This window comes from Panthera onca, chromosome D1 (genome assembly GCF_046562875.1).
Source record: "Panthera onca isolate mPanOnc1 chromosome D1, mPanOnc1 haplotype 2, whole genome shotgun sequence".
Lineage (NCBI taxonomy): Eukaryota > Metazoa > Chordata > Mammalia > Carnivora > Felidae > Panthera > Panthera onca.
Window position 1 is genome coordinate 58691753 of NC_138348.1, and position 21809 is coordinate 58713561.

At 54.0% G+C, this 21809-nt stretch overlaps 2 protein-coding genes across 7 annotated transcripts in view; both read right to left on the reverse strand.

Annotated features, from left to right (window-relative positions):
* Window positions 1-21809, reverse strand: part of KLHL35 (kelch like family member 35) — a 140502-nt gene that overhangs the window by 77977 nt on the left and 40716 nt on the right. The window lies entirely within an intron of this gene.
* The window catches only part of GDPD5 (glycerophosphodiester phosphodiesterase domain containing 5), an 87540-nt gene that overhangs the window by 64186 nt on the left and 1545 nt on the right, over window positions 1-21809 (reverse strand). Inside the window, exon 2 of one of the 6 annotated variants that reach the window (XM_081790333.1) lies at window positions 3782-3962. The exons of the other annotated variants lie outside the window; for them this stretch is intronic. The gene's annotated coding sequence lies outside the window, so the exon portion shown is untranslated. The remainder of the gene's footprint in view (window positions 1-3781; window positions 3963-21809) is intronic. 6 annotated transcript variants of the gene reach the window in all.

Genomic DNA, 21809 nt, shown 5'->3' on the forward strand with positions numbered 1-21809 from the left:
CAGAGAAAAATTGCAAAGTGTCCAATATACTAGAAGGGGAGAAAAGGCAAGTGAGTGTGGTTATGCTCATCACATGCAAAACTGATGCAAATGCCCTGGGCAAACACGCGGGCACGAGTCCCATCATTCCTGCCCTCTCCCTATACCCCCTAAGTCCAGTACCTCCCCCAGTTCTGCTGGTCACACCTCAGAAGCGGCTCCCTCATTAGGGTACTCCAGCCCTTCATATCTCTGCCTGAGAAACAGCCAAGAACTCCCTGGGAGCCACAGGATCAAATCCCATCCGCAAAACTTTTCTCAGCCTGGCCTCCATCCACTCTCCCAGCCCCCCTCCCCCACCTCACCTCAGGGGAGCCCCTGCCACCAGGAGCTAAGTCCAGGCCTCAGGAACTTTACGCTCCACACCTTTACACAGCTCGTTCCCTTTGCACAGAGGGCCCTCCCACTGCCCCTGCATGTTGAATTCCTATAGATCCCTCAATACCCAAATGAGAAATGCTACAGTTCATCGAATTGGCTTCCGCATTGGGAATCAGGTCTTAAAATCAGCACATCATGAGTAAATTGCATACGGTCACCCTTGACTATACATAGCTATCGCTTATATACAATGCCTAGTCACCGTTCTAGACAGCTCCCGTGTTTTGACTTACCTAACTCTCACAACTGTGGCAGACTGTATTTTCAAAGACAACTGCAGCAGTAGCTTTCACCCCACATGCGCCTCCTACAATGTTCCTAGGGAGAGGTAGGGTTTAGGCTACCCCCACTTGAATCTGGGGGGTGCTTGGGAGTAATGGCAGAAGTGACCCTATGAGACTCCCAAGGCCAGTTCATCGAATGTGATGCAGCTTCTGTGGAGTTCACTGGGGTACCCCTGCTGGAGTGTTGGGCCACCATGCAGACAACCTGACTGCTCCGAGGCTCCCAGAGGAGCTCACAGATGGAAACGAAGCCCGGAAACTACATAAAGATCAAGAGAGGCCCAGCCAACCTCCAGCTGCCCCAGCTCCTCACTGCTGTAGCCATCATCTGGCTTATAACCATGTCAGAAACACTGAGCCAGAACCACTCGGCTGAGCCCATTAAAAAAATTTTTTTAACGTTATTTTTTTTAAATAGGTTTTTTTTTTTTTTTTCAACGTTTTTTATTTATTTTTGGGACAGAGAGAGACAGAGCATGAACGGGGGAGGGGCAGAGAGAGAGGGAGACACAGAATCGGAAACAGGCTCCAGGCTCCGAGCCATCAGCCCAGAGCCTGACGCGGGGCTCGAACTCACGGACCGCGAGATTGTGACCTGGCTGAAGTCGAATGCTTAACCGACTGCGCCACCCAGGCGCCCCACTAACGTTATTTTTAAGAGAGAGAGAGAGAGACAGAGTGTGAGTGGGGGAGGGGCAGAGAGAGAGGGAGATACAGAATCCGAAGCAGGCTCCAGGCTCTGAGCTGTCAGCACAGAGCCCAACACGGGGCTCGAACTCACAAACCGTGAGATCATGACCTGAGCTGAAGTTGGACGCTTAATCGACTGAGCCACCCAGGTGCCCCTCAGCTGAGCCCATTTTAGATTGCCAAGCTATACAAACTGAGATAATAAAATGGTTGTTCTTATATAAAGTCACTGAATTGCAAGGCGATTTGTAATAACAGTCACTGGAACATCGTTATCCCCACTTTAGGGAAAAAGAATCAGAGGCAGACAGGTTAAGCAATTTGGCCAAGATCACAGAGCAGAGTCAGGCAATTGGCAGAGGCAGGATTGGAACACAGGCAGTTTAGCCCCAGAATCCACACTATTTACTGCTACACCACACTAACTGCCTTCGAGGTCGGCTTGGTCTCCAGGCCCACAGCAGGCCTCGGGGAGTGTTTGCTGAATAGATGACTAGGGAAGGAATAAGCAAATGAACAGGTGAGTGAAAGCAGAGTGTGAGCTCCCAGGTGCAAGGCAGGACCTCAGACAAGCCTGAACCATGCAAAGGAGTCCGACACGAGCCCCTCATCGCTGGGGCAGTGCTGCTGTCCACAGCCCTGGGAGAAGGAGGCCATCAGAGGAGCCCAGCTGATGCTACCTGCCTCTGGCCCTGTACAGAGGAGCCTGAGATGCTCATCTCCCTGCTCCCTGCCTCCCCCAGCCCTGCATGCCACAGGATTACACACAGGCCCCTGGAGAGCCAGTCCCACCTGAGGACCAGGCCTATGGATCCTGGAGACCACAGCAGGAAAGTCCCTGGGCCAGAAGGCTGGAGACCTTAGTTTAATCCTGCCATGGCCACTGTCTGATTGTGCAGACTTGGGCAAGTCTCTGCCCCTCTGTGGGCCCAGGTGCTCTCCTGCTCCACTGCTGTAAGATTCACCAGATGCTGAGCTGGCCTCGTAGAAGGGGGTTAAGGTGGGCTTGGCATGTGGATCCTCTAAACCCCAAAAGGTATCTGTCCCAAGATGGAAAGTGCATGATGAGAATGAATCCCCCCACCCCCGCTTCATTGTCTTGCCGGGCATTTCTACACGCACAATTTCTAATCCCTGCAGCCCCCCTCCAGGCACAGCAGTAAGGGGCGAAGGACTCAGACCCACAGCTCAAGTGATGCTAGAAGCCAGGGTCCAAACCAGGCCGGCTCACCTCCCAAACCCCCACTCTTCACAGTAGCAAGAGGTGACGCAACCCACATGTCCAGTGGCAAATGGATAAACGTGTGGTATGCATGCACCCTGTAATATTATTCAGCCGCTAAAAAGGGAAGGAAACCTTGTCCCATGCTACAACATGGACAAACCATGAGGACATTATGCCGAGTGAAATAAGCCACTTGCAAAAAGACAAACACAGTGTGATCTCACGTATATGAGGTATTTAGAGTAGTCAAATTCCTAGTGGGATGGAGGTTGCCAGGGGCTGGGGGCTGGGGACTGGGGGGCGGGGGCAGAATGGAGAGTGGCAGTTTCCTGGGTATTTCAGTCTTGCTAGTTGAAAAGTTCTGGAGATCTGTTGTGCAACAACGTGAATAAAGTGAACACTACTAAGCTGTACCCTTAAAAGTTATTAAGACTCTGGGGCGTCTGGGTGGTTTAGTTGGTGAAGTGTCCAAGCCTTGATTTTGGTTCAGGTCATGATCTCACGGTTTATGGGTTTGAGCCCCATGTCGGGCTCTGCACTGGCAGCATGGAGCCTGCTTGGGATTCTCTCTCTCTCCTTCTCTGTCTGCCCCTCCCCTGCTCGCTCACTCTCTCTCTCTCTCAAAATAAACTTAAAAAAAAATTATTAAGATGGTAAATTTTAAGTCATGTGTATTTTAGCACAGTTAAAAAAAAAAATCCCCCACTCTTGGGGTAGAGAGGGAGGTTACAAGGGCTTTAGGGAGGGGAGTCCAGGCAGGCTCCACAGAAGTGGGGGGCTTTGAGTTGGGCAGGATTTGGGTAAGTGCAGATGGTTCTGGGGCACTACAGGCTCGCACCTTTGGCCCCTGCTTCCCTCCTTCTCTCCTAGGACCTGGCTGACTCCGTCCCCCAGCCCACAACAGCCCTTCAGATCTGCACACCAAAGCAGTGCCCAAAGGGGAGCAGGCACTGGAAGAAAGAAGGGATTTCTTAAATACCTACTATGTGCTCCCAGCCCACTTGCTTCATGACCCCTATCCTTCTGGGACACGGTCTTCCCATCTGTACAACCGAAGGGTGACCCAGGATTCCTCCCAGTTCTCACACTGGCAATAATCTCTGAGGGGAGAGGGAGGTGGGAGGCACCAAGGACCTGCAGAGAGGGGGACCAGGACACTCACTGTTCAAAAGTCCAGGAATCTGGTGCTGTGGCCTCGTGATCCTGCCCCAAGCAGCTTCTGTCCACTTCACAGAAGGGGAATCTGAGCCCCAATGGGATCTGGTTTTGTTCCAACTCAACAAACAGGTGCCTGCACCTACTCTGTTTGTGACAGGATCACAATTCCTCTTCCCAATCCAGTCCTGGAGTAACATAAAGGAAAGCACAATTCGCGGCACCTGGGCGGCTCAGTCAGTTAAGCATCTGACTTCAGCTCAGACTATGATCTCACAGTTCATGAGTTCGAGCCCCGCGACGGGGCTCTGTGCTGACAGCTCAGAGCCTGGAGCCTGCTTGGGATTCTGTGTCTCCGTTTCTCTCTGCCCCTTCCCTGCTTGTGCTCTCTCTCTCTTTCTCTCTCTCTCTCTCAAAAACAATCATTAAAATAAAAATGAAAAAAACAAAAAAGTAAAGCACAATTCATTGCACCAAGACAAGTCCTCCATGCCTAGGGCTTTCTCCAGGAATTGAGACTCTCACCTCTCCCCCCGACTCAGGAATCTTTTGCCCCCAGAAGGAACGAGGTGGGACAGTCCTTGGTTCCAATCTCAGCTCTGCCAAGTACTAGTTGGACATCATCCCTATGATGTCCATGAGGACACCTCCCAGCTGCACCCCTCTGAGGGTTGATGAGGCACAGGCACAAACACAGAGCCCAGCAGGGTCTGGCATACAGTAGGCACTCAATAAATGGCCACCATCGACAGCTCTCTCCTTGAAGACAAAGCCATTTTCGTGGATCTGTTTGCTCCTCTCAGAGGCCAGTTTGTTTGTTTGAACACTTCCCAGAGAGCTTTTTCCCCCAGGAACACTGGGTGATGCTCCCTAGCCAGCCCCAGGGACGAGACGGGAGGAGCAATGAGCCTCACTGATGGAAAAAAAATCAAATCATCATCACGTGGAAACAAGAGAGAAGTCCTGGGGAAGCCCGTGGTGGCCCCAGCACCCTTCACCCACCTTCTCCCTCCTCCACCCAGGAGGACACACAATGGCCCCAGATCCCGCTTAATAAGCCCCCTGGGCCAGGCTGGGAGGCCTGATGCGATCGGCTGCTACTTAAATCACACAAAGCCTTCTATTCTTAGCTGAGCAGGGGCCTAGTTCCTTGCCAGCTGCCGGTCAGCTCTGTCAGCCCCGTGGTGCAGGCCTGGGGGGGTCAATCGTGACCACAAGGAGGTGTCAGGAGGCCCTTGACCTTCCCGAAGCCTGAGGCCTGTGTGAGGGGGCTGCAGAGCACAGCCCTGAGGCCGGAAAGGAAGGTGAGGCTGGGTTCTCTGCCCTGGGCCACTGGCCTGCACCCCGGGCCACCCTCCTGCAGAGCCCCCAAGCACCCACTATGTGTCACTCGTGCTTTTATTCCCCAGTAGAGTTTTATAGGGCATTTCTCACCGGAGTCTCACAACCCTGAGAGTTAGGTATCCATGACCTCCCTTTTATGGGGACGGGGAGACTGGGGACTCACCCTGGGCCACTGGCAAATATGCAGAATCACACCTCACACCCAGGGCTGCCTGGCTGCAGAGCGTCGCCTGTCCCAACAGGAAGGTCCACCACACCTGCTGACCCAGAAGCTCCTCTGCTGGGGTCATCGGTGTGAGAACACGTCTAAGCTGCACTGACCTTTTCAAGGAGCTGAAGAGAAGTTTTCTTTCTCCTGCTTAGACACCACATCATGCCTCCAAAGTCCTGATTTCTTTGCTCTGGGCTATAATTAGATCCTCCCTGAAAATCGGTGGCCTACTATGTGCCCGGCACCTTCCTGGATGTCCCACCTGCTGGGTGTTTTGATCTGACCTTACGGTAGCCTCGTGAGGTTGGCCTTGTCGTCAGCATTTTACAGACGAGGCCGTGTCACAGATCTAAGGTTGCAGGGCACTGCACGGAGCTGGACAGAAACCGGGGTGTGTCAGGCCTTTTTAAGATGGGGGAGAACTGCTGCTTATGTTTACTGGCTCTTCTTTCAATAAACTGCTTAAGTTTACGTTCCCGTTCCATGATATCCTTCCCCCTGCCGGCCCCCTCCGCCCTGCCCCCGTGCCAGCCCAAGCAGAGCCAGCATCTGTGATCCCTCTGGGTGCTGGCTGAGTCCAACTGTCTGCCGGGAGCCCCCCTGCTGGGGCCGGGACACCATCTGGGAGCCTCTCAGGAACAAGGGCATTGAGAGGGACCCTCAGAACTCTGGGAGAAGAGATGCTGGGCAGAGCCCAGTCCTGTCCCCCTGCACCTCATCATGGGCACAGTGGCTGTGACCAAGGATTCTGCGTGACAAGGTGTAGGCCCCCCGAGAGCAAGCAACTAAGCCCTGCTGAAATAAAGCAGCATCCACACCACCAGAGATCTGAGTCGTCCCGACTGACACGTCCTGGCACCAACTGGGAAGTGGAAGGGATGGGCGGGGGTGGGGGGAGGGTGACTGTCTTGTTCTGCCCACGGGCCCCAACCACTCCCCTCCCCACCAGCTACCCAAGGACACAGGCCTGTAGGTGGGCAGGCCCTGTTGGACCCCAGCCCTGTGAACAGGACAGGTAAGCTGGGGAGGGGGGAGTTCCTCACATGCGTTCCCCACCCTTCCCTAGAGACCAGGACCCAAAGCCCTGCAGGCGTCTGGGAAGCAGCTGGGGAGGGGGCGGTATCTGATCCAGCCCCCAGCAGACAGGACGGGCGGTGCTGTCTCTCCTCCTATTGGAATGCACGCAGACACTGGAGTGTAAACACAGCCCTGGCCTGCATGTGCTCCTTGTACATAATTCATGGGCTCCTATGGCTTTGGCCTGGATAAAATGTACTCAGCAGGAGAAACCTGCATGGAAAATGGTATGCGGGGCCCAGGGAGCACTTCCAGGAAAGGAATGAGTGGGCCAGAGGCCTGGGAGATTACAGTGGGCAAGTAAACATTATTTACAAGACTGGTTTACACATGTGTGGGATAAGTTAGTTTCCTACACGCTTTCACAGACTACGGCTCATTGAATCTTCACAAAAGGTCAGTGTGGAAATTACTATGATTCCCATTTTACAGATGAGGAAACTGAGGCTCAGGGGTTAAGTAACTTATCCATTTTCCCAAAGAAGGAAGAAGCAGAACTTCCTACCCTGCACCAAACAGCTTCAGGTACACAACCCTCAACCATAGGCTGGCTCGACTCCCCTTACCCCCCAGTTACAGCCTGGAGCCTCAGAAGAGCCAGCAAGCAATGAGGACACTGAGGCACTTCATCCTGAGCCCAGTGCCCAACTGCTAAAGAAAGACAGCGAGGAGTGAATTCCAGCAGCAGAGCCAGCTTGACCTCCGCCCCGGCCAACGGGCTGCCCCCTGTCCAGGGAGCCACTGGCCCCTGCCCAGCTAGGGCAGCCCAGCGGACCTCGGGCTAGAGGGGAAATGCTCTGGGTCTTGCCCTACACACACATCAAGAATCCCTGAGAGTCCTTCAAGGCTGGAGGGGAAGTGCTAGGTGACCTTGACTGACATGAGCACGAGCCACTCAAGGTCCAGAGAGGGGGAACCACTTGTTCAAGGTCCCGCAGAAGAGTCTGGCCAGTCCACAAACTGGGCACCGCCAGGTGCCAGACACACTGGGATGAATGCGACATGGTCTGGCCCTCCAGATGCTCCCTGTCAGGTGGGCACATACTCTGCTGGTGTTCGGACCCTCATGATCTGCCTCAGGTAGCTTCTCCAGCCCCATCTCCAACAAACCGCCTTTCCTCCCTCTTCCCCCACCACCCTGGCTCCTTACAGCACCCCGAAGACGTAACCCACCCGTTGCCACCTTTATACCTTTGCTCAGGCTCCTGTCTTCCCAGGATGCTTGCCCACCCCCTCACCTCCCACTATAACCTCTGTGCTTCTTTGCAGAGCCTCACTCAAGATCCCCCAGCTGCCCTTGCCCACTCCCTCCCTCCTTGCCTCCTCTGAGCCTCCCCACACTCCTGACCTCCCTGACAACATCTGTTCACTCTGCCCAGGGTAACTGTTCCTGGAACTGGCTCACTCACACCCCTCAGGACCTGGGACTAAAGCCCCCGACGAAATGAACTTCACACACCCACCCACCACAAAGACCCTGAACAGTTTAGAAGAACCACTTATTCCTTTTAAGGCTTGTATTTGTCTTTCTTTAAAAACCCTTCGTGGGCACGGGGAAATGAAATGGAAGGTTCTTAGTCAGACGCATCTTGGCATTTCCAAATGCTGGCTCTGTGCCTGGCACACAGTAGATGTCTGAGATATGGTCGCATGGTGGACGAAAGAATAAAAATATCTCCACCTTGCACTTCCTCCCGCTGCCTGAACCTCCGCCATTATTATCAATTCTGTCCTGGGGCTAAACCATGTTCCCTGTGATCCTCTTTCAAAATGCAAACAGCCGTGGGCAAGAAAGAAGCTCTAGCTGGAGGCTTCCGGTACAAAATGAGAAAGTACAGGTTTGCTGATCTGGCTCTTCCCAAAATGTTCTCTCTAGGCTATTAGTCCCAGACCCTGCTTGGTGACAAAGGAGTTGCATGCTGAAGCAAGCCTGGGAGTTGGGAAAGGCTGGCGGCGTACCGCACCACCTGTTGGGAGACTAATTTACATCAACACATTAAAAGCCCTGAGAAGTCCTGTTTCGATTTATGTGACCTAGCATGTCTCGAATTTGTATGCTCATGCGTCCCGGGACCCTTACCCTTGCCGGGAACTAGGGCTCCTCAGAGCAGTTTGGGAAGTGTGGACTGGATGGTGTGAGCAGGTCCACTGCAGGCCGAGGTATGCGCGCTGAAAGGGTGCTTGTGTCTGGCATACAGCCAAGGCCACATTTCCTCGTGCTGACCATTGTACAGAGGCACAGGTCTGGCCTAAGCCATCACCAGTGATCTTTTGTGACAGAAGCAGAAAATGAATGGGGCATCATACAGCTTACAGATGGAGGACAGAGGAGAGGGAACAGGTGACAGGCCAGGCTGGAGACCTGAGTTCCCATTGCAATTCTGTGCTCACTGCTGGCTACTGGGCAGGAGACCTCATCTTGCTGAGCTTTGCTTTAATCATCCACAGAACCGGGCTAAAGCCATTCTCAGGGCTGTTGTAAAGACTCGGTGTGGTAATGCACTCAGAGGCAGATCATAAACTGTAGGTCCTGTACTGGCATTTGCTATGTACACATCATTATTTCCCTGCGTGCACTGCCAGGAGGGTGTGGTCATGTCTTGACTGATCACAAGCCACTGCAGAAGTCCTCCATCAGGACGGACGGACGGACAGACGGATGGATGGAATCCCTAGCAAGACCCAGAATCAACAATGGCTGTTGAATGACTGAATGAATGAACAAACGAACAAACCAATTCCAATAAGTTCGGTTGTCCCATTTCTTAGCCCCTACCTTAACTGGTAGAAGCCGTAAATCAGGAAAGACACATGGCGCAGGAGGGAAGAAAGGTGGTGGACTGCTGGAGGCAGCAGAATGAAGGTCAAGGTGAGAAGAGCCAGAAACCTGCAAAAGCAGACCCTACGGCAGTCAAGCAGGCGCAGCAGCCCAGGGTCACTCGGCTCAGGGCCAGCAGGATTGAGTGCTCCCAGCATCACAGTGAGTGCTCGCAAGGCCCTTCCCGGAGAGGTTAACCATGTCGGCATTGTGCAGGGAAAGGAAGTGATCAATCCTTTTCACAAGGTTTCCAACCCAAACTATGAAAGGGTTGTTTTTAAAGGGGATGAGGGAGAAGGAAGCTTTAGGGACACAAGCCTTGGCTGCCTGGAAAAACACATTTTTACACAAACTTATCAACATAGTCATGCACAGGACAAACATTTTTAAAGTGCCCGCTGCGTGCCAGGCAAGTGCTGGTAGGCACTTGGGCGGGGGAGGGTATACTCAGGGCCTCATCAGACAGCAGCAGACAGCATCACACGTTGAAGACTGGATAAACGAGGTGTCGGGTCACTTGAGGACAGAAAGGGAAGTGCTGGAGGAAAAAGCCACACACAGGAAGTCTGGAGGACCAAGCTAGATCACCGTGTGACCTCAGGCAAATCACCTTCCTTCTCTGAGTCTCCATTTTCCCATCTATAAAGTGGGGCTGATGATAAATATCACGAAAACTACTATATTGCACCAGGCACTGGGCCAGTGGTCATAGACTTTATCTCACCCAGTGTGCACAGCCAGCAAGACAGCCGTTGCTATTTGTTGTGGGGAATGACTATCCCTTCCACAGATAAGCAAACTGAGGCTCAGCTGGTTACTCACTTGCTCAAAGGCAGAGAGTTGGTGGGAGCTGGAATTTAAACCTGGGTTTGTCAGATTCCAGAGCTCACCCTCTCCTGCCCTCCCAGACGAGTCCCACGCTGCCTCTCACTGATTGCCATGAGGATTCAGTGACATTGTGGATATCAAAGTGCTTTATAAAGGTAAACTATTAGGTATCCAAAGCCAACAAGAAATGAGTCTTGATTCCTCTGTAAAACCAAACGCTGAAGTTCACAGGGGCATTCAGAACTCAGGGCTCCCGGGCTCCTAACCCCTCTGCCTCCTCCGTTCCTTGGCCAACTTCTTCCCAGAACCCCATCCCAGGCTGCAAACAGCCTTGCTCAGACCACCTGGCTCCCCTGCGCTCCACCCTGCCGAGGACCTAGAGGGCACATGAGGCCTAGAGGGCACATTCTGCCACGGGGGCCCCGCAGAATCAGGAGCTCCAGGCTCCTTCACCACTCCCTGCGGACAGGCTGGGGGGCCTCGGGGCCAGTCTCCTCATCTCTCTGAGCCTCGGGTTCCCCCTACACCATGAGGGATTAAAGCAGACGTCATGTGGGAAAAGATATTCTCCACGGTGGGACTCAAGAAACGTGACTGACCTTTAGCTGGGTGAGTGCAGCAGGGTGGGTAGGAAGAGATTCAGGCTCTCAGAATCCCCGAAGAGGAGGGTACTTACCCCATCCACCAGAAATCCCCCATCTAACCTTGAAATCACTGCCTGCCCTTGGGAGCCCTGGTCGGAGAGTGGACTCGGCTCTTACCACCACCGGCCACCAGCAGGACCCTAATCTGCTGGCTTCCCGGGTTGGCTGGGGCCCAGGTCGGGGAGAGGGAGGAAAATGGTCTTTAGGCAGAACCGCATACATCTTCACCGGAGAGAGCTGAGCCCCAGGCACAGACATCCTCACTGTGGCTCAGAGAGGCTGCTAACTGGCTTCAGGCCACACAGCAAGACGGGCCAAGTGGGTACCAGGACCCAGGCCTTCTAGGCCCAGCTCAGGACTCTCTCCACTGCCCCAGAGTCATCCCTTTGGGAACATGGATTGAGCACAGAAAGGAAGAGTAGTGTGAACAGTCAGGATGATGCACCCACCCCCACTGCACGGTGGTCAGGAGGCGCTGGCCATTGACAGCTCGGCCTCTAAGCCACAGGGTGAAAACCAACACGCAGCCTCAGTGCAGGTACTGACGGGGCACATTTGTATAGAGCACGGACTCGGGCCTCTGCAGAGCCTTCAACAGGGAGGAGGTTCTAGTTACAGCACAATGGATCTCAGTTGAACACAAGAAAGAACTTCCTGAGGCAGCATTAAAAAGGGACAAAGACAGCAGGATGAGGATGACTGTGGCGTCTCCTCTAAAGTAGAAGATGCGATCTCGTCCGTCACGTCATTTTCGCTTCGAAACAGATCTGGAAGGGAAGTGCTACTGCCCTCATTTTACAGGTGAGCAACTGAGGCTCAGAGAGGTTAAGTGACCTGCCCAGTGTCTTCAAAGTTCTGGTCAAGAGAGGCAGAGCTGGGCTTCAAAGCCAGGACTGACCTGGAAACCTGCACACCTCCCCTCATTGCCACACCCACCTTGGGCCTCTATGCCCGAGTCTCCTCAGACGCCCAGGGGTGTGTTATGGGTGATGCACAGCATTCCGGTCAGGGAGGCGAGGGAGTGCTCAGCGGCGGCCAGCTGCAAAGAAAGGGCTCTGCGTTCTAGGTCTGCCCAGCTGCCCCCAAGACACCATCGCTGGGGGCCTCATGGGTGCTTTCCATGCAATGGACCCCGACAGATTTTCCATCTGACCATGCCTCCAGCACCCTGCTTGGCAGGAACCTCACGCTCTCCCCAGATCCCACACTCGGGCACCCCTTCACAGGGCCTTGTAGTGTTGGCCCAGCACCCCCTGCATCATCTGTCCCAGGCCTGCCTGGTCCCACACTCCTCTCACCTGGTCTACATAGGCTCTCTAGAGCCACCTGAGCTCCGGGTGGTGTGGCTCATTCTGGGTATTAAAGGCTGATGTCAGAGCCACTATTGGCTGCCCAGCTCTAAGGACAGCATGTAAAGTGGCTACCCCAGAGCCACCTGAGCTCACCTGACACCAACCTACCCATAACCTTTGCCTCACTCCACAGATTAGGCTCTCCCTGGCAAGGCCACTCTGGAAGCTACCCACAGCCTGATTTGGGGGATGAGACGTGGACCAAGGCAGGCCTCTTGGGTCCCTGACTTCTCTGCGGCAACAGGGTGGAGGAGAAGCCTGACTCCTCCAGCCACACTCAGCACTTTGCATGTCACGGCCCCAGCCCTGTGAGTACTTACCCCAGTCCACAGATGGGGAAACTGAGGCTTGATAGAACGAGAAGCCATTCCTCCCAGGACATGGTTTGCAGCAGAGGACTGTGGCGGGGGGGGGGGGGGGGGGGCAGATGGCTGACAGGTGAAGGTCCGCAGTGTGGCAAGGCTACACGACACTCTGTTCCTTGTCACTGGAACAGAGTCTAGACTGAGGGTGGTGACAGTCCCTGCCCCATACTGATGGTCCAGCCACACTGTGAGTTCTGGGCTCCCACTATATTATTTGTGATCACGGTAAAGGCTGTCATTTGCTGGCTGCTCCCTGCTCGCCAGGGACTATTCCTGGTACTTCACATTTGTTTGTTCATTTGCTCATCACAACAACCCTCTGAGTACTCTCCGTTATCCCCATTTCATAGATGAGGAAATCAAGGCCCAAGAGACTAGGGGCACATTGTCTAGTTCCCCCGCCTCTATGGCAGAGTCAGGATTTTAGGAGAAAGTCTGGTTTTGGAGCCTGTGTTCTAACCACTACCCCACACTGCCTGACAAAGAGGGACAGAGACACAGGTCGTTCAGGTGATCGGGCTGGAGAAAACTCAGAGCCGGGTCCTCTCAGGACCCGTGGGGATGGAACTGGACACAATGGCAGGCTCGGTGGGCAGGGGCCTGGGCACCAATCTCAAAGGGGTACTAAGGCACTGGAATGCTTTGGTTTGTCTCTGGTGTAGGGGCCAACACCCCCTTCATAAGGGATATGCCCAAGTAACAAGAGATGATCCTTCAACTGAATCCTAAGGCGGGTGGCTACCAGACTCCACGGCTGTTGATCGATGGAGTGAGGAATACGTCCTGTTTGCCACTCTGGGTCCACTCCCCGCCCTGCTGGGGGCCCGGAAGGCTGATCTTAGTGGACTGCCTTGGGCTCCGTGCCACGGGATTCTGGGTAGGTTCACCCAGTGGGAAGCCCCAGTGGGAGACTGGAGGAAGGAAGAGAGAGAGTTGAGGTTTCTCCCCCCTGGGTCTCCTGAGCTGACCGGTTCCCTTTACTGCAGGCCGCGGCCCTGGTCCATATGGCTGACCACTTCCTCCCCTTGCAACTTCAGCCCCCTTTAGGCCTGAATGGCTCCCAGGGGCTGTGAGCTCTGGGTGCTGCACACTCCTTTGTTGGTTTGCCACACCCCTATTTATTGCCGGAGCAGTTCATCTTGGGCTGATACTCTCTCTCTGGTTGGGCCAGAGCAGGGGAGATCAAGCACTACCACCACCAATGACCCCCTTTCTGCAGCCTTCTCCCCAAACAGCCCTCGGAATCTCTTCTAAATAACCATGGAACAAATGATTAAAGCAGAGCAGTTTACAGGGGTGCCGTTACTGTTACTCTATACACAGGCCTCCGTTGTCTCGGCCTGGGCCTGGCCCAGCACACGGAGCAGGCTGGAGGCCAGGGCAGGACCAGACCAGGGAAGGAAGGAAGGAGCAGGAGGCAGAGTTCGGCTCTTATGGAGGACAATCGATGACGGTTCCTGAGTGTATACAGCAGGCACTAAGCTTTATACACGAAGCACTTCATTTACTTCTCACAACAGCCCATGAAGTGCATCCTATTCATGCATTTTACAGAAGAGAAAACTGGGGCTCAAAAAGCTGAAATGACTCACCCAGGGTCATACTGCCGGGGAGTGACAAAGACAGGACTCAAATGCAAGCTTTTCCGCCGGCAAAACCCATGCTGGTAACTGCCTTGAAATAATTTCATTGAACTGGCTTCCAACAGAGGCAGCTGACTTAAATGGGGTCAGTTATTGGTGAAGGCCAGACAGAGGCCTTCAATGTCTCCCCCATACCCTCCCCTAGATGGAAGGGAAAAAAAAAATCTTCTGACATTCTTCCGTTCTCCCAGGTGGGACGGGGCCCCAAGCGGGCAGTGCCATTGGGTGTCCAGGTTGGAAAAACAAGCAGATTCAGACAAAGCTTCATTGTGAAGGAGGGCTCGATGCTTTGGCCATTAAAACAAATCCCAGCAAAACAAAATGCCTGCTGCCTTATCTTATCTCTTACAGAAGGGGGGCAGGAAAGGGCTCCAAGACAGGGTGTGGATCCCTCCCCATACCAGCCTCCATCTAAGAGACCAGGTCTCCGTGGTTGCAGCAGGAGGAAAGAGCACCACCGGGGGGCGGGGGGGGGGGGGGGCGGGGAGTCCAGAGTCTAGGTGTAGCCCTGCTCTGCCACTGTCTGTGACCTTCTGCTGCACCAGTGCTGACGCTTTCTGTGCATGGCTTCGTGTGGTCTCCACAGCCATTTCAGAGAAAGATGATTGCTATTCCTATTTTCAAATGAGGACACCGAGGCTCAGAGAAGACACCCAGCTAGGCAGCAGAGGAGGGTTGGAACCCAGGCTTCTCAGACTGCAAAGTCTTTCCACTCCCCTGTTTCTCCAGGCAGGGAGGTCCCGGGAAGAGCGGTACCCCAAAGGAGGGAGCAGCCTGGAAGCAATGCGCTCCTTATCATGGGGCTGTGCAGGTATCATCCTGAGGACACTGAAGATGCATCCCACAGAGGGTGGTGGGTGGTTGTCAATCCTGGGGAGCTGACACCACCTAGGAAGCTTTAAAAACTGCTGAGGCCTTGGTTGTCGGCCCAGGCAGGACTATTAAAAGTTCCCTAACGATTCTTGGGGCGCCTGGGTGGCTCAGTCGGTTGAGCATCCGACTTTGGCTCAGGTCATGATCTCGTGGTCCATGAGTTCGAGCCCCGTGTCGGGCTCTGTGCTGACAGCTCAGAGCCCGGAGCCTGTTTCGGATTCTGGGTCTCCCTCTCTCTCTGACCCTCCCCCATTCATGCTCTGTCTCTCTCTGTCTCAAAAATAAATAAATGTTAAAAAAAAAAAATTAAGGGGCGCCTGGGTGGTTCAGTCGGGTGAGCGTCTGACTTCGGCTCAGGTCATGATCTCACAGTTTGTGGGTTCGAGCCCCACATCGGGCCCTGTGCTGACAGCTCAGAGCCTGGAGCCTGCTTCGGATTCTGTGTCTCCCTCCCTCTGCCCCTTCCCCACTCATGCTTTCTCTCTCTGTCTCCCAAAAATGAATGCTAAAAAAATTTAAAAAAAAAATTAAAAAAGAAAAGTTCCCTAACGATTCTAGTGTGCAGAAAAATTTGAGAGTCATGGGCCCAGATGTGCCCACTAGAGCGTCTTCTACCCTAAAGGCTCCCTACCCGCCTCTTGGAGAAAGGTTTATTACTCTGAGTCTATTTTACAAGAGGGACACAAAAATGGGCAAAACACAACGGATGAGGTCACGTCCCCAAGGCCCCACAGCCAACCACAAGTGCAGGCAGCAAGGGATCTCTGACTTCAGGGTGTCTCAGAGGCAAACTCCTTCAAGATACTTGGGGATCCTGGCTCTTGTCAGTGGAAGAAAACTTTCTCTTGGAGCCTCTTGGGTGCGAGGATGAGACAAATTCTTCACGGCATTTTTTTTTTTAACCGAGTCCACTTATTTAAAAACCTAAAAGCTATAGGATCAATGCTGGAAGACACCTCTACTGGGTGCGAGCAAGGCCTGGTTGTTCTTTTCTCTAGGAGATTTGGTCCCAGGCCTGGGAAGGGCTGAGACTCTCAGACCTCAGCCCACATTTCCTCCCTACCTGCCTCCCTCGTGCCCTCACAGCACAATGTCACAGATGGTGAGACAGCGTGTGGTTGGGAGGGGGGGGGGGGGGAAGAGGGAAACCTGTGGGGTCCAGCAGATGCACATGTGTGTGTTAAATGATATCTTCACACTCAGCTCTGGGAACACCACCTGCAGGAAGCCTTTCCTGACACCCTCCTCACCCAGCACTGGACAACCCCGCCCCCCCCCGCCCCCCTCCCCCCCGCGCCTTCCCTGCCACATTCTGTCGCTGCTTCTGAGCCCTCCCCTCCCTACCAGGCCATCCATTCATTACACGGAGCAGCTGCCCTTAGCCTGGGACTCATTCCATAGGCCCTTCCTGAGCACCGGATCTCTGCCAAACTCCGTACTAGGTGCTGGAGACAGAGCTAATGACAGCTGGCATGCATCGAGTGCTTATTGTGTGCTAGGTATTTTCTGAGTGCTTTGCATGTATAATTCATTTACTCCTCACTACAACCTTATGCATCAGATGCTGTAATTGTCACCATTTTACAGACGGGGAAACTGTGGCCCAGAGAGATTAAATCACTTGCCCAAGTCACATGTCTAATAAGTATGTGCACTCGGCTGTGGTCTCAGCATGACTCTATATCACCATCCCTAAACGTTGATGGGACTGGCCCCACCCCAGGAGGTCACTCTTCACAATCTGGAAGTTTTGTATCTGTGTGCTTACTTGTTTAATGTCTGTTTTCCCCGCCATAGACCAAAATCTCCAATCAAACTACATTTTGGGTTTTTTTGTTTATTTGTTTGAAAATATTTATTTATTTTGAGAGTGAGAGAATGGGAGAGGGTGAAGGGGGAGGGAGAGAGGGGGAGGGAGAGAGGGAGGGAGACAGAGGGAGAGAGGGAGGGAGACAGAGGGAGAGAGGGAGGCAGAGAGAGGGGGGAGGGGGAGGGAGAGAAATGGAGAGGGAGGGGGAGAGATGGAGAGGGGAAAGGGGGGGGGGGGAGAGAGAGAGAGAGAGAGAGAGAGAGAGAGAGAAAATATCCTGAGCAGGCTCCACGGTGTCAGTGCAGAGCCCAACTTGGGATGTGACCTCACGAACCATGAGATCATGACCTGAGCCAAAATTAACAGTTGGGCGCTCAACCAACTGAGCCACCAGGCGCCCCTCAAACTACATTTCGCATGTGTCTGTATGAGATTGAGAGAGAAACATACACATGGACAACCAGACAGAGAGACAGGAAAACAGAGAGACCAAATGAACACTGCTTCCCTTTAAGAAGGACTCACTCTCTGCCGGGCATCTCCTACCTGGACTCAGACGGCCCCTCCCAATTGGGCCATTCCTGCTGCTGGAGCCTGAGAAGAATCAGGTCCCCAGATACCCTGGTGCTGCCCCGTGCCCGGAACTTAGCTCCGAGCCTTCCGTGTCTGACAGCTGCCTGCTCCTGGGAAGGCTTGGGAATCTCAGCTCTCTGACAGAGTCCTCCTCAGGCAGCAAAGTGTCCTCCTCCGGCAAGTCCCCCTGCCACCTGGCACACCCTCCCGCCTGGCACCACTGGCTGGACCCTTTAATCAGCTTCTTCCCGAGCCACTCCCTCACGGGGCTGCCGAGGGGACAGGCAAGTGGTCTCAGGCCGACAGAGTACCTGCCTGTGTGCCGGGTCTGGCCGGGCACCTCACCCCTCTCATCTCACTGAATCCCCACAACACTATTATTATCAGCCCCACGTTACAGGGAAGGACGCAGAGGTACAAAGGTTGAGCGGCTTGCCCAAGGGGCAGCTTGAACTGCCAACCAGGGGAATGCTGCTTTGTGCCAGGCACTTGGTCAGGAGGGGAGGACCGGGGTGGCCGAGAATCTAGTTCTGACAGGCTGGCGAGGGAAGCAGGCCCACACAACCCCTCTCCACAGACCACAGTCAACGAGTGAGTGTGCGGATCTGCCCAGAAGGAGGCTTAGATTCTGCCTGCTTGGGAGGAGTCGTGGAAGCTTCTAGGAGGAGGCATCTTCAGGCGTGGCTAGAATCCTCACTGCTCTACCCCCATGACCACCACAACAGAAAGAAGGGCCGGCCTCGGCCTACAAAGTTCTGGTGCCCAGTGAGGACTTGCCACCACCTGGGAGGCTGCGAAGGAAGGAGAGAAGGAGGTGCCCTGCCAATGACCCCACTGTGGCTGGGCCAGCCGGGCCCCAGCCCTGCCAACCTGGCCTGGCCCGGTCGGCTCCCAATCACAGGGTCTTCTCTGCCCAGCTAATGACCATGCTGCCAGCAGCTCAGGCCGCCACCCCCTTCAGTGGAGGCAGCAGCTAACTACAGAGCCTGCTGGCCCAGACGGTGGCCAGGCCAAAAATCACAGCTGCCCGTCATACCACATCCTCTGGCCCTGATTACTGTGGTCTCCTCCTCCACCTTCTAGAGTCACAGAGGACACTGCAGAAGGCTGCGGCTCCGGGGGCTCAGACACCACCCCACTCACCACAGACATGGGAAAACAGGACCACCGAGGGGGGCTGATTCACCTCAAGTCGCATAGCCAGGGTCTGGATACCTGGCCCTTCCTTAGCTTTGAGAAGAAAGTTTCTTTCCAGGCTTTTTATATGCAAAGTATGCTCTCGAGGTACTCAGGTAGAGCGGAGGAGACAGGCGGCCTGTTCAGCCACTGATACGAGCTTGATTCCTCACTCCCCACTGTCTAGCTGTGCGACCTTGAACAAGACCACGACGTACCTCTCTGAGCCCCCGTTTCTGGGTGATAACAGGAGCTACTTTCCAGAGTTGTGAATGAGAGTACCTACAAAGTACTTGGCACAGCGGTTCAGAAGTACTCAAGGGCATTAGCTACTATTCATATCACCAGCATAGCGTTATTAAGTGCGTATGCAGGCACATTTCACGGACTGTAAAATGTGATGCCGCGGTAGGTATTATTTATTACTATTACTGTGAAGTGTTACAAATTCAGAGGAGATGTGACCGGAGGGTTAGGTAATCCAGGAATGTTTCTGGGGGGAATTTATGACCTGAGTTAGGCCTACACAAACGGGGAGGTGAGCAGAGAAGCAGGGAGGTCGGGATGCTGAGAGGAACCCCATAAGCAGAGGGCAGCACGTGACCGGTTCGGGAGACTGTGAGAAACAACAAGCCAGAGGTCTGTGCAGTGGCTGCGGTGGGCAAGGCCTGGAATGCACAACAAAGGGGCCTGGTCTTCCTTTTACAGTCAAGAAAGAGCCACAGAGGGTTCTCAGTGAGGACTCCATATGCTTTCTGAAGTGTGAAGTTTGTCGGGCATTCAAGGCCTTGTACCATCTGGCCACCCATCCCTTTTTTTCCCACATGCCTCACTGACCCCACAAACCCCAGTATTACTACTCCAGAGTTCTCCCCACCTCTCTGCCTTCTACACCATCCCATCCACCCTGCTACTAGCCCACCCCATGCTTCATGTTCACGATGAAGCACCCTTCTACCAAGTACCCATCACACCATGTGCTTTACATATATGACCTCACAGTCACCCATAACGTCTCTGGTCTCTGATTTTACCGAGGACGAAACAGAAGCCTGGCAGGATGGTGTCTCACTCGCTGTCTCACAGTAGGTGGCACAGCCAGGATTCAATTTTGAACTGATGTCAAGACCCCTACTCACTATAGCAAACTGCCTCTTGTCCCAGCCCACAGAGCCTTCTGAAGCCTTCTGGGTTACTCCAGCCTCAAAGCCTCTGCCTGCCAGCCCCTAGCACTCATTTGGAATCACAGGCCTACGACTGGATCCTAGCACACCTAGCTTGCTTTTCATTGTTTCCTGCAGGTCTATGTTGCTCCCACCCCCAACAGGAAAAGAGCCATGGTTGATGATAGGTCACCTTCTTCCCATGCTGTCCCCTCCCTCCATATCCAAGACTAAGTCTAATAGCACTGATAGGAACCACCCACCTGCTCTGGTAGGATTCAGAGGTTCAGCTGAGCACAGAGCAATTTCCCTGAGCCTGCCTCCCATTTCATGAGGGGAGCCATAAATTATTCACTGCACCTTTGTGCCTAGGAAGGCCAGACAAGGGGCCAGGGGGAATGAACACCAGCTCCTCCCAACCCCAGAAGCCAACAGCCCTGGGGTGGGGGTGGGAGGTCAGAATCCGGAGCCCCTAGCCAGGGTCTCGAAGCAGATTCCGGAGGGCTGTGGAACAGGGAAGCAGCCAGGGGAGCATGACCCATACAGGAGCCCCAGCTGAGCAAACCCCAGTCTGTGAGCCTGCAACGGTAGCCTACCTTCTAATCTAAGGCAGATCTGAGAATTTTCCTGGTCAAAATTCAAGCTTTCTTTCTTTATAGAGAAGGAAATAGATATCTGGCCAAGCACTATATATTTGCATCTTATTTAATTCTCACAACAACCTTGTAAAAGCGAAATTCCAATTTACAGGGAAGCCAGTGCTCTTGAGTAAAGTGCATGTGGCCCAGAGTAAAGTGCCCAGCGGGAAGCAGAGCAGATTCAGCCCACCTGGTCTGACTTAGCTGTCTGCCTGCGCTGTTTAGTCCACCCAACTGGGAGCTAGTCGTCCCACTGCCTTTTCCATCTGGGTAACTTCCAGAGCACCTGGTATGAATTGACGCTCAGTTCCTGAATTAAACTCCAAGGCCCTGGGCAAGTAAGTGGCTTCATCTCTCTGAGCCTCCGTTTCCCCCACATGGCAGCCATTAGTAACAAGCCCAGTCCTGGCAAACACAAAAATCTCTTTAGCACTTGACAGTTTGCCAGATGTGATGGCCCCATTATCTGAGCAGGTAACACACAGCCTGCCTTGACCCCATTTTACAGGTGAGGCCTGGAGACATGCATGCATCTGAGAGGTCCCAGGTGGCCCCCCAACCCCCATCCTGCCTCACACTCCAGGTTCCAGGTTCTTTCCACCACACCATGAAATGAGATCACAGGTGTGAAATTATCTCATCAAAGGGGAGCTTTGTTTAGATGTAGGGATTATAATGAGAATTTGAATCCCCATGGATGGGAGTTGGGGGGGGATGCCAAGCCCCTCTGTGACCCTCTCTTTCGGTGCCCCCCAACCCCTCCACCCCCAGGGACTGAGCTTCCAGCCTTCATCTGACCTCTCCACCCTCCTCCACCTCTCAGGGGCTTTCCAAGGGGGTTTCCCCAGACACCAGGAAGCTGGGCACAGCAGGGGTTAACTACTCCCAGCCAAGGCCACAGGGCTCAGACCAAGGCCACGTCCCCTCCCCCTCCCCACTCAGAACAAGAACCTACAGAGCTCACGCCAAGCTATCTTTCACAACACCCCTCTTTCTGCATGGCCCCAGGGGGCAACAGAAGGAGCCCCTGCCTGGGAATCCAGACACCTGGGACTGTGCCCCTAGCCCTGGCAGCCCCAGCCTAGAGACCCTAAGCAAGCCCCTCCCCTCCCCTCCCCTCCCCTTCTGGGCCAGAGGTGTCTGGCAGGTTCCCTTGCCTAGGGGAAGCTGGGGTCAGACCTTCAGTCTGGGCCAAAGGCTATGGGACTGCTGGCTCGTCTTGGGCCCCAGCAACCACCACACAGACTCTCAAAGCAGCCTCATAAGTGGTCACCCTGACCTCTCATCAGGGGTGAGAAAACCCCAGCCACCCACCCAGAAGATGCTAACAGGGAGCAGATAAGCAGATACCTTGAAAGATCTTTGGGAAGATTTTCTCAAGTGTACTGCTGCCTCAACCATGTACTTACTTTAGCCCCTAGGACAACTGGCACCCCGCCCAGGCCCCCAGCCTCCTGTGTCCCATTACTAATGTGAAGGAGGGGAGCTGGTGAGTGCTGAGAGCCCTCACCTCTTCCAGC